The sequence below is a fragment of the Neophocaena asiaeorientalis genome, unplaced genomic scaffold (genome assembly GCF_003031525.2).
Source record: "Neophocaena asiaeorientalis asiaeorientalis breed wild unplaced genomic scaffold, Neophocaena_asiaeorientalis_V1.1 scaffold54, whole genome shotgun sequence".
Taxonomy (NCBI): Eukaryota; Metazoa; Chordata; class Mammalia; order Artiodactyla; family Phocoenidae; genus Neophocaena; species Neophocaena asiaeorientalis.
Window position 1 is genome coordinate 2,434,961 of NW_020174938.1, and position 9,065 is coordinate 2,444,025.

Genomic DNA, 9,065 nt, shown 5'->3' on the forward strand with positions numbered 1-9,065 from the left:
TCCGAAGTGGGAGACGCTAAACCAAGGCACCGAAGCTTTCCTTCCCATGCCCAGCCAGCGTGTGTCCCAGGAATCTGCAGCCTCCTCACCCCTGCCCAACACAGGCACAGCCCCGGCTTCACACCCCATTGTGTTTTCAACGCCCAGGGCACAGGAGGCACCCTCTGGATGCTCATTGAGCAAAGCCAGTAAGTTTAGTTGTCCTGGGACGAAACCGTCCTGTACTCCTCCCCAACCTTCCCTGTGCGGCGTGAGCGCTTTCTCTTTGAGTCCAGTACCCAGGCCTAGAAGGCAGTCCTTAAGTCTTCTGACTTTGCCAGGGACTTATAAAATGCCCGAGATCCGAAAAGGAAAATCTTTTTCAGTCTCTAAGAGGGGAATAGAAAACTGCAAAGTTGGAAGTAATAGATGTTTGATTAAAGGTTTAGGACACGTAACACTGTGCAGACAATTCAGTTGCACCTGTGCTCAGAGCTGTACGTGCCCTTGTATTTAACGTGCCAGGTGGGTGATTTAATCAATGAGGGAGAGCCCCTGAGAGTAAGGAAGCCAGGACCCAGAAGGGCGTCACAGATCCCCAGCATAGCAGCCTACTCAGCAGACCCTTCCCACCTGCCCTCCAGCCAGAATCTCCTAAACACACAGCTTGCCACCTTTCAGCTTCTGGAGTCCCCGTTTATAAACACCGCCCCCGACCCCTGCCAACTTCCATCTCTCCTTTCCCTCATACACATGCTACATAGTGGTTAAGAGGGAAGGTTCTAGCATGAGGCTCCACCGTGTACTCACTGTGTGACCTTGGCCAAGTTACTTAACCTCTCTGTGCCTGGGGGTGGGGAAGGGGTATAAATAAGAATACCCATTTTATTGGGTTGCTTGAGGATTAAATGAGTCAATGCATGCAAAGCACCTAGTACCTGGTGCTTAGGTAGTGCTCAGAAATGAGCTTTTTTTTTTTTTCAACAATAGCTAGAATTAGCCATCATTATTACCTTGCAGCATTGGGTACAGGTATGATGAGATGTTCTGCTGAACCTGCTCCTACATGCTTGTGTCCTTCTTCCCCAGTAGGGGGAAAGACCTTGGCCCTTCCCCCAAATATCTCTCTTCACGCCCCCCTACACCTCCCACACACCATGGCATAGGTAAAAATCAGAATTACTATTATTATTTGTAAAGATCTCTAGTCTCAGATACTTAAACCCAGATTCTGACGTTTGCAGCTGTCACCAGTGTGCCTCTTTGGGAAGAGAGACCTGCAGCTGCAGGCTTGGAGAAAGGTTTTTAATTAAAACCGCAATCTGTTTGAGTATTTATTGGGCTCTGTAACTTTAATTATTTTCTAGGGAAAAACAGAAAACTCCACATCTGCATATGGGAAGACTGTTGATTTCTGAGGAGAGTAGCAACCTGTGGCAGTTTGCTGGAGGCAACTGGGAGGAATTTCCTGAATGGTTCAAATGAAGCTCCACATTATTAATAAGCTGGCATCCAGATCATGACCTTCCTCCCAGTGCTTTCATGAAATTAGCTTAACTTTCTGGCAAGGCTCTTTATTGCCATCAAAATTAAAGACAGCTCTTCCAGTGACATCTCATGTAATTATCTGGCTCTGTGCTTGTCTCACCAAAGATGGGGAACTCCTGTCTGGAAGAGGCAACACTCCTGCCTGGGCAACGTGCTTAGCTATTCTACCCAGCCCAGGCAGGACTGGTTCCCCCAGAGTGGGAGTCCTGGGCAGCCAGCCCCTCCATGGCAGGGGGAAGCAGGGGAAGGGAGGTCAGGGAATTATTTACGATGCTTCCATCTGCAGATAACAAAATTCCTATCTCAGTGTTTTAAACTATTAAGTGTATCATCTCACAAGCAGGAAGCCAGGCTGGCGGCTTCAGGGCTGGTTGATTCAGTAGCTCAATGACATCGGCAGGCTCGGGTTCTTTCTGTCTCTCTCCTCTCCTTTAACAGGGCTTCAACTTGAGACTCATGTCCCTCAGTGTCATTGGAGGGCTTCAGCAGCAGCTGGAGTAGCAGATTAGTGGAAGAGAGAGACTCGATTCCCTTTCCAGAAGCCATCACCTCTCCTGAGGTCTTCTTGATACATACTGGCTTAGGACTCCCCATCTCTGAGCCAATCACTGGCAAAGGGGATGGAATTGATTGGCTTAGAGTAATCATCTAGCCCTGAAATGGATGTTGAGGAGTCAATCCCCAGATTCACTACAAGAAAGAAATCCCCTTGAAATAGAGGTTGGGGAATTGCAGGATCAGAGTAATCTAACATTGTATCAAAATGAGTTGAGAGTGACATAATTATAATGAACTGTAGTAGATACCCCCTTACCTGGAAGTTAGACCAGTCTACGGCCACAGTCCGTGACGAGGGTCAGGGCTCAGTGTGTGACCAGGATCAGGGAGCTCTTTTGGGTAGACATACAAACGATTCTCTGCTTTCATAGAATTCTTGAAAGGATAAAAATCTGTTCTTGGAAATGCCTGTGCTGGGATCCAAAGCTATTTTGGGAGCAGTGGAAGTTTCAGTCGTTAGTTGGATATTTATGAACAGGAGACTTTTCTGAATTCAGAGATGTTCCTACATGACTTCACATCCTGAACATGTCACCGGGTCCCATGGCAGAGGAGAGAGGCACGTTACTGTCGAGGTGGAAAACAGGAGGAAGAATTCTACTGGTCTTATGAAGAATGCAGAGACAGCACAAAGGTGCCAGCTTCACAAATTTGCTGCGTGATCTTAAGCAACCCCTTGGCCTCTCTCATTCTAAGTCTCTACCATCGCGAAGGTAGAAGAATGGGCTAGATGTGCTCTGGGGCCCTTCCAGGGCTGCTGGCCTGGGGTGCTGTGGCTTGAGAAGCAGGTTTGCAGGTTGAATTGGGAGACGCTCTAGGGAGCGTCTGCCAGGGCTTCCTGCAGGAGGAGGTCTTCAGAAAGTCTGCGGATCACCGCTTACCCTCCTCCTCATGCCCCTGGGCGGTTTCTTTGTTTTCCCCACCACACTGCAGCCTGCCTCATCTCTTGAGACCATCAGCACACCTGGGCCCAGGAGCTAACCACCCCCTTCCCCAAACTGCTACGTACAACTCTGTGGGTAGGGGGAGTCCTGCTACAAAACACTTCCTTCACATAGTAGGAGTGGGGGGTTGGGGGGGCAGAGCAGGTGATGTGATTAGAGATTAAATCTGACCAATGAATGTTTCAGGAGCCTGGTGTGTAGGCCCAGGAAGAAAGGCCAAAGCTGCCAGGAGCTCCCTGGCTGCTGGGGTGGGGTATGGGGGGGCGTGATGCAGAAGGGAGACACAACTCTTCCAGAAGCTGAGGCCACTCCTCTCTGTTCTGGGGCCCTCGACTGTCCATTGCCTGGTGCCATCAGAGGACATGGAGAGAGGTCATAATAAATATGTAGTCAGAGACTCCCTCCCCGCAACCCAGTGTGGTCCCCAGCAGAGCCCACAAGGGCAGGGCCCAGGGAATCTCTTCCTCCATCCCTCAGACTCAGAGCTCTTGGAGGGTCACCCAAGGTCTCTGCATCCACCGTCCCCATCAAAGCCCATGGGGGCACATGGCGGCATGGACTAAATTGAATTTCCTCCTGGATATCTTCAGTCTCTTGCTGTCACCAGGCTTTTCATTTGTTTTTGGATGTGGTTTCCCAGAAGCAGAGCTGAGACAAGGATTCACCCACCAGTGATCTATTAAGGAAATGCTTTAGCAGAAACCAGCAAGGGAAAAGGGAAGCCACGGAAGGAGAGGAAGCCAAGCCAGGGTGTGATTTCAGGCAGTCTCAGCCTGACCCCAGGAAGCTCTAGGCATAATCACACCTCAGTTTGCCCTGATTTAGGTAGGGAAGCTTGGCTTCCACAGACGCACAGCAACCGGACATTCGCTAGGGGCTGCCCTCGGGGATGGAAACTTCCAGGCATTTCCCTCTCTCTGTGCCTGTAGGCAATCAGTTCCAGTAGCTGAAGGACAGGCCTCGGAAGAAACTCACAGGTATGAGCTGTCAGAAGTAAAGCACACAGAAGCAGAGGGATGGGCATGCAGAAACAGGTCTGCTACGCCATTCATTCCACAAATAGTAATTCAGTACCACCCCCCAACCCCCCCAACCCATGTTACCAGGTGCCCTGATTGGCCTGGGTGCCGCTGTGAACCAGGCAGAGAATGTCTCTGCCCTAAGAGAGCTTACAGGCTCCCGCATCTCCCAACATGTTCAGACATGCTGTGTGCGTGAACCTTGGGGCTTCTGAAAGGCTAGCGTCCCTTGGACAGGCTCCATCTCCTCCATCAGGTCACCTGGGGCCAAAGCCGGAAGGACTCTCTGAAACCTACACTTGTCTTAGACAAAGGACAGACAGGGAGTTGTCCAGAGTTGCAGAACATCAGAGCTCAGGGCCTGGAGGTCTTCTCTCCCTACCCCTCCGCTTTATTGGAGAGAAGACAGGCCAAGAGGGAGGTCACAGAGCAGGTAGGGCCGGGAAATGCCCCCAGCACTCAGCTTCTCTGAGATGCCCTCCCCAGGGCAGTCTGGTCAAAGGCAAGCTGACCTCAGTGGCCATCGCTGACCTTGCTGGTTAGGAAGCCCTTGAGACTCTCTGGAGATGTGGCCTCTCCAATGGCAGAGGGCAGCTGTTTCTGGAGTGGGACGGGTGCCCCTACTTCAGGTCTCTTGTATTAGCCCGCTGCAGTCCTCCTCCAGGGCTCGTGGGCACCAGAAGCAGAGCCATGCACATGTCTGGGAGGGACGAGGTTGTGCCCTGGATTGGAGCAGCCCTAATCGCAGCACGCTGCTCCCCAGCCAGGCCGCCAGCTGGGGCAGAGGTTTGGAGGAAAGAGAGCCCCGCCTAGGGTGGGTCTTGGCCCGATGCAGATGTGCCTTCAATCTGCACCCGGGCAAATCCAGTTCTAATGGCCACATCTTGGTAACAACCACGCAGAGTTCAGTGTAAGGGGATCCAGAGCAGGAGATCAGGGGTTGGGGGCTTTTCCACTGACTTCCTGTGAGACTTTTGGAAAAGCTTCTCTCCCTTCTTGGTTCTAGTTTCCTCTTCTGTGCCTTGGCGCTAACAATCCCTCCCCACTGGTCAGCTGGGACAGTAGCTCAGATCTGTCACATTCTCCCTCATCAGGCCTAACCCTACCCAAATTCATCCCCAGGAGGGACAGCCTCCCCGCAGTTCTCTGCAATGTCCTCTTTGAAGTTCCCCCGATAGGCTTTCCTGCCGCCTGCAAAACCAGCATGGACAGGCTGGGAAGGGCGAACCGGTGCAGTGCCTGAGATACCTCAGCCTGTCTCCCCATCCCCACCGCCCCCCAGCCCTTATCTCCAGACCCAGCTGGAAACTTGATGTGTTTATTTGCTTCTCCCAGGACTTCCTCTGTTCAACCCACATCTTTGTTGGTGCTGCCAGAAAGTGACCTGCTTGTAGATGGCTGTGTCTGGTACCCAGGTCGGGGCTGAGGAGGGAGGGGACCGTAAATCCCTCCAGCCTGTAGGGTGACCCCGTCGGGGTAGAGGAGACAGTGGAGGAGGTTTGGAGAGATGGGGACAGAGGCACCAGGAGAAGGATTTAGGGACAGAGTTGCCCAAATCCTAAATGGACTGGAACCAGAAGGGAGGGAGGGGAGGGAGGAGAGGAGGGGAGAAGCCTGCAGTGCTTTCCGGGAGTCAGCAAATGCCTTCTCCTCTGTGGCGTTGGATGTATAGAGTTATTTTTTTTTTATTGAGGATCGCCAATTCACAAATTTTAGTGCTTTATGTATCTCATTTAATCTTCACAATTTTCTAAGTATGTATTGTCACCCCCAGTTTGCCTATGAGACCACAGAGGCTAAGTAGTTTGTTCAAGGTCACACAGCAGAGCTGGGATTTGAACCAGGTCCCTCCAAAGCCCACGTCCTAACTACTACTCGGCATCCTTGCCCACCCCAAGCAGACTCAACGAGGGCACCACCACCGTGGGCCCAGCCTCACCTACCCACTGCCTCCTCTTTGGTTGGTCTGATTTACTCTAGAATCAGTCCACTGTGGTGTCAAGCCAGGGCTTTATGGCTGTAGAACTCCAGGAGAGCGTCAGCCCTCGGGTAAATTCTACCCCCGGGCCCTTTGAATTTGGTCCGCACAAAGAACTCAGTTTTAGACAATCAGACAAGCGACACAGGATTTCACAATATTTCCCATCACACTGGTTTGGCTGGATAACTTTCTGGAAAATTTCTGTGGTTTGCTAGCTAGCTTTTGTAATCTGCTTGGCTATCAAGTTTGGGATATTTATAATATTTATAAACTGACTTTAGCAAAGTCCAGGCAGCTGGTCTTTAAAGAATTCTTCTGGGCTGAGTTTAAGGAAGTTCCTTGAGCCAAGAATGAAGGAATTTTCCCCTGTGTTGGCAGCAAATGCATTTTGTAGGAGTGGGTAGAGATTTTCAAACTTTTTGTTTTGTTTTTCGAGAGGGGGAGTCAGTTGAAATTCTTGATCCTTCTCTCAGTAGAGTCCCCACAGGCATTTGCTTAATTCAGGTCCAAAAGGTTTGGAGCTGACACCTGGTTTCCGAGACAAAAATAAGTGATGGTGCTGACCCCGTCCCTCCCTGTCCCCAGGCTCATCCTGGACCTGGGCCTGAGACTGAGTCCAGGACCAAGGCCACCCCGGGGAAGCATGTCTTCAGAGACCTTTGCCCACGTTCCCTCCCAGCTCCCTGTAGCCTACTCTCACCTCACCGTGACCTGTGAACTGAGCCACATGGAGGGGCTAACACCTACCATGACACTTCTTACTTGCATTATAACTGGGGATAGGCTTTTACCCTAAATCATGCATTCTCAACGGGGACATTGCCCCAGAGAGGATGAAAATTGGTCCAGGGTGGAGAGGGCACTAACAACCTTAGATAGTCCAGTGGTTTCTGACCCTCCAAAGGACCACAGAACATAAACAGATATACAGTACATCTGTGTAAGGAAGAAGCAAAATGATCTCTATTTGCAGATGACCTAATCTTGTATATAGAAAATCCTAAGGAATCACAGTACTAAAATTTCATTGGGGGAGTCATGACTAGGAAAAAATTTGTCTAAAAAGGCTCCTCAGGGGGGGCAGTAATGGGCAAAAAAGTTGGAGAAGCACAGTCCTTAAAGAAAAAAATAGAATTAGGATAAGTTCAAATTCTGGGACACTGGGACCAGAAGGTTGGGGTGTGGGTTTGCTGGGCCCTGCATCATGTGAGATCAACAGACCAGGAGGGCACGGGAAGGAGAGGGTGGAAACCCACCACCCCCAAATGCATGGCAACTCATCGGGCAGTGTGGCCCACAGAGGGCTCCAATGTAGGCACAGTCTCCCTGTGGGGCAAATCCCAACTCTGCCACATTCAAGTTGAATGACCTAGAGCAAGGTACTCCACCTTCCTGCCCTAACCCCCATCCCATGTTCTGGACAGAACGAGGATGACGATGTAACCGCATAGGGTGTCTGGGGAGACTAAATGAGGTTAGCTGTGCTGAATGAGAAGAGTGCCCAGCACGTAGTTATCTTTCAGTCGTGTTAGCTGGGAGCTTTATTCACCTGGTTGTCCAGGAGGCTTTCACACCTGGATGGGATGGGTCATTGTGCTCTCTCCAGGGTTCAGTGAGCTCAGGTGGAACCCCTGCTGGATGCTTCTAGAAGAGGATAGGGAGGGAGTCTGACTACACTTCAGGCTCTGTATTAGGGGGTCCTCCTCAGAAGCTCCTGCTCATCTGTCCACAGTTTCATGGACTTTTCTGTTGCTAAAGTGACACCTGTATCTTGAAGAGTGACTCTAACTCCGTTCCTTTTTTTTTTTTTTTTAAATATATATTTTGGCCATGCCACGAAGCTTGCAGGATCTCAGTTAGTTCCCCGACCAGGGATTGAACCCAGGCCACAGCAGTGATGGCACCGAATCCTAACCATTAGGCCACCAGGGAACTCCCTATCTAACTCCATTCCTAATTAAATTCCTAACTCAGTTCGTAACCTTAATGACCAAATATGACCCTAAATTTGATATAACCCCAAATCTTAACCTTAGGCCTCACCCCAACTCCTAACCCCACCCCATCCTATTCCGGTTCTAATGTGGGCCCTAACCTTAGCTCTAATTCTCACTTGAATGCCCCTGGTAACCCAGTATGTCCCAAAATTAAGTCCCGCACTTCCACAGTCACAAGTTTTGCTATACCTGTGGTCCTTCTGAGCTTCTAGTTACTTCATATTTGTCTTTGAATTAGACCTGTAAAGAATCCCATTTTAGCATCATTCTGAGCAACCATGTTCCAGAAATCACGGTGTTGATAGGCTGGCTCTATTTTTTCTAATAGATGTTAAAATAAATACAAATAATAAATACATCTAATAGATGTTAAAATAAATACAAATATATTTATATTATAAATATAAATAAAATAAATACAAATACACGTTAAAAATGTTTCTCCAGGGCTTCCCTGGTGGCGCAGTGGTTGAGAGTCCGCCTGCCGATGCAGAGGACACGGGTTCGTGCCCCGGTCCGGGAAGCTCCCTTATGCCGCGGAGCGGCTGGGTCCGTGAGCCATGGCCGCTGAGCCTGCGCGTCCGGAGCCTGTGCTCCGCAACGGGAGAGGCCACAACAGTGAGAGGCCCGCGTACTGCAAAAATAAATTTAAAAAAAAAAAAGTTTCTCCATGCACCATCTACCTAAAGATATCTCCCACACCACCGGAAGTATGCGTGGCACTTTGAAAAAGACTGCTGCTACCCAGAGCCTTTATCTGACATCACACCCCTCGCCCTCCGCGGGGAACAGCAGCCTCGACACCAGGTCCTGTGGGGCTGCAGCGCCCTCTGCTGGTGAGTCTGGGAGCTGCTCTAGCTCAGCTCCCCTTCCATCTGGGCAGGATCCGCAAGGTAGGACTCTCTCTGACTTGACATTTCACGTCACTAGCTGTGTAGTTCCCTTAATTGTGAGGACTGAAGAGAGGTGAGAAAGGACCCCTTCCTCTAGGCATAGGGCAGCCGGGGTGTGAGGTGGAGACAAGCCTAAGGTCAGAGGA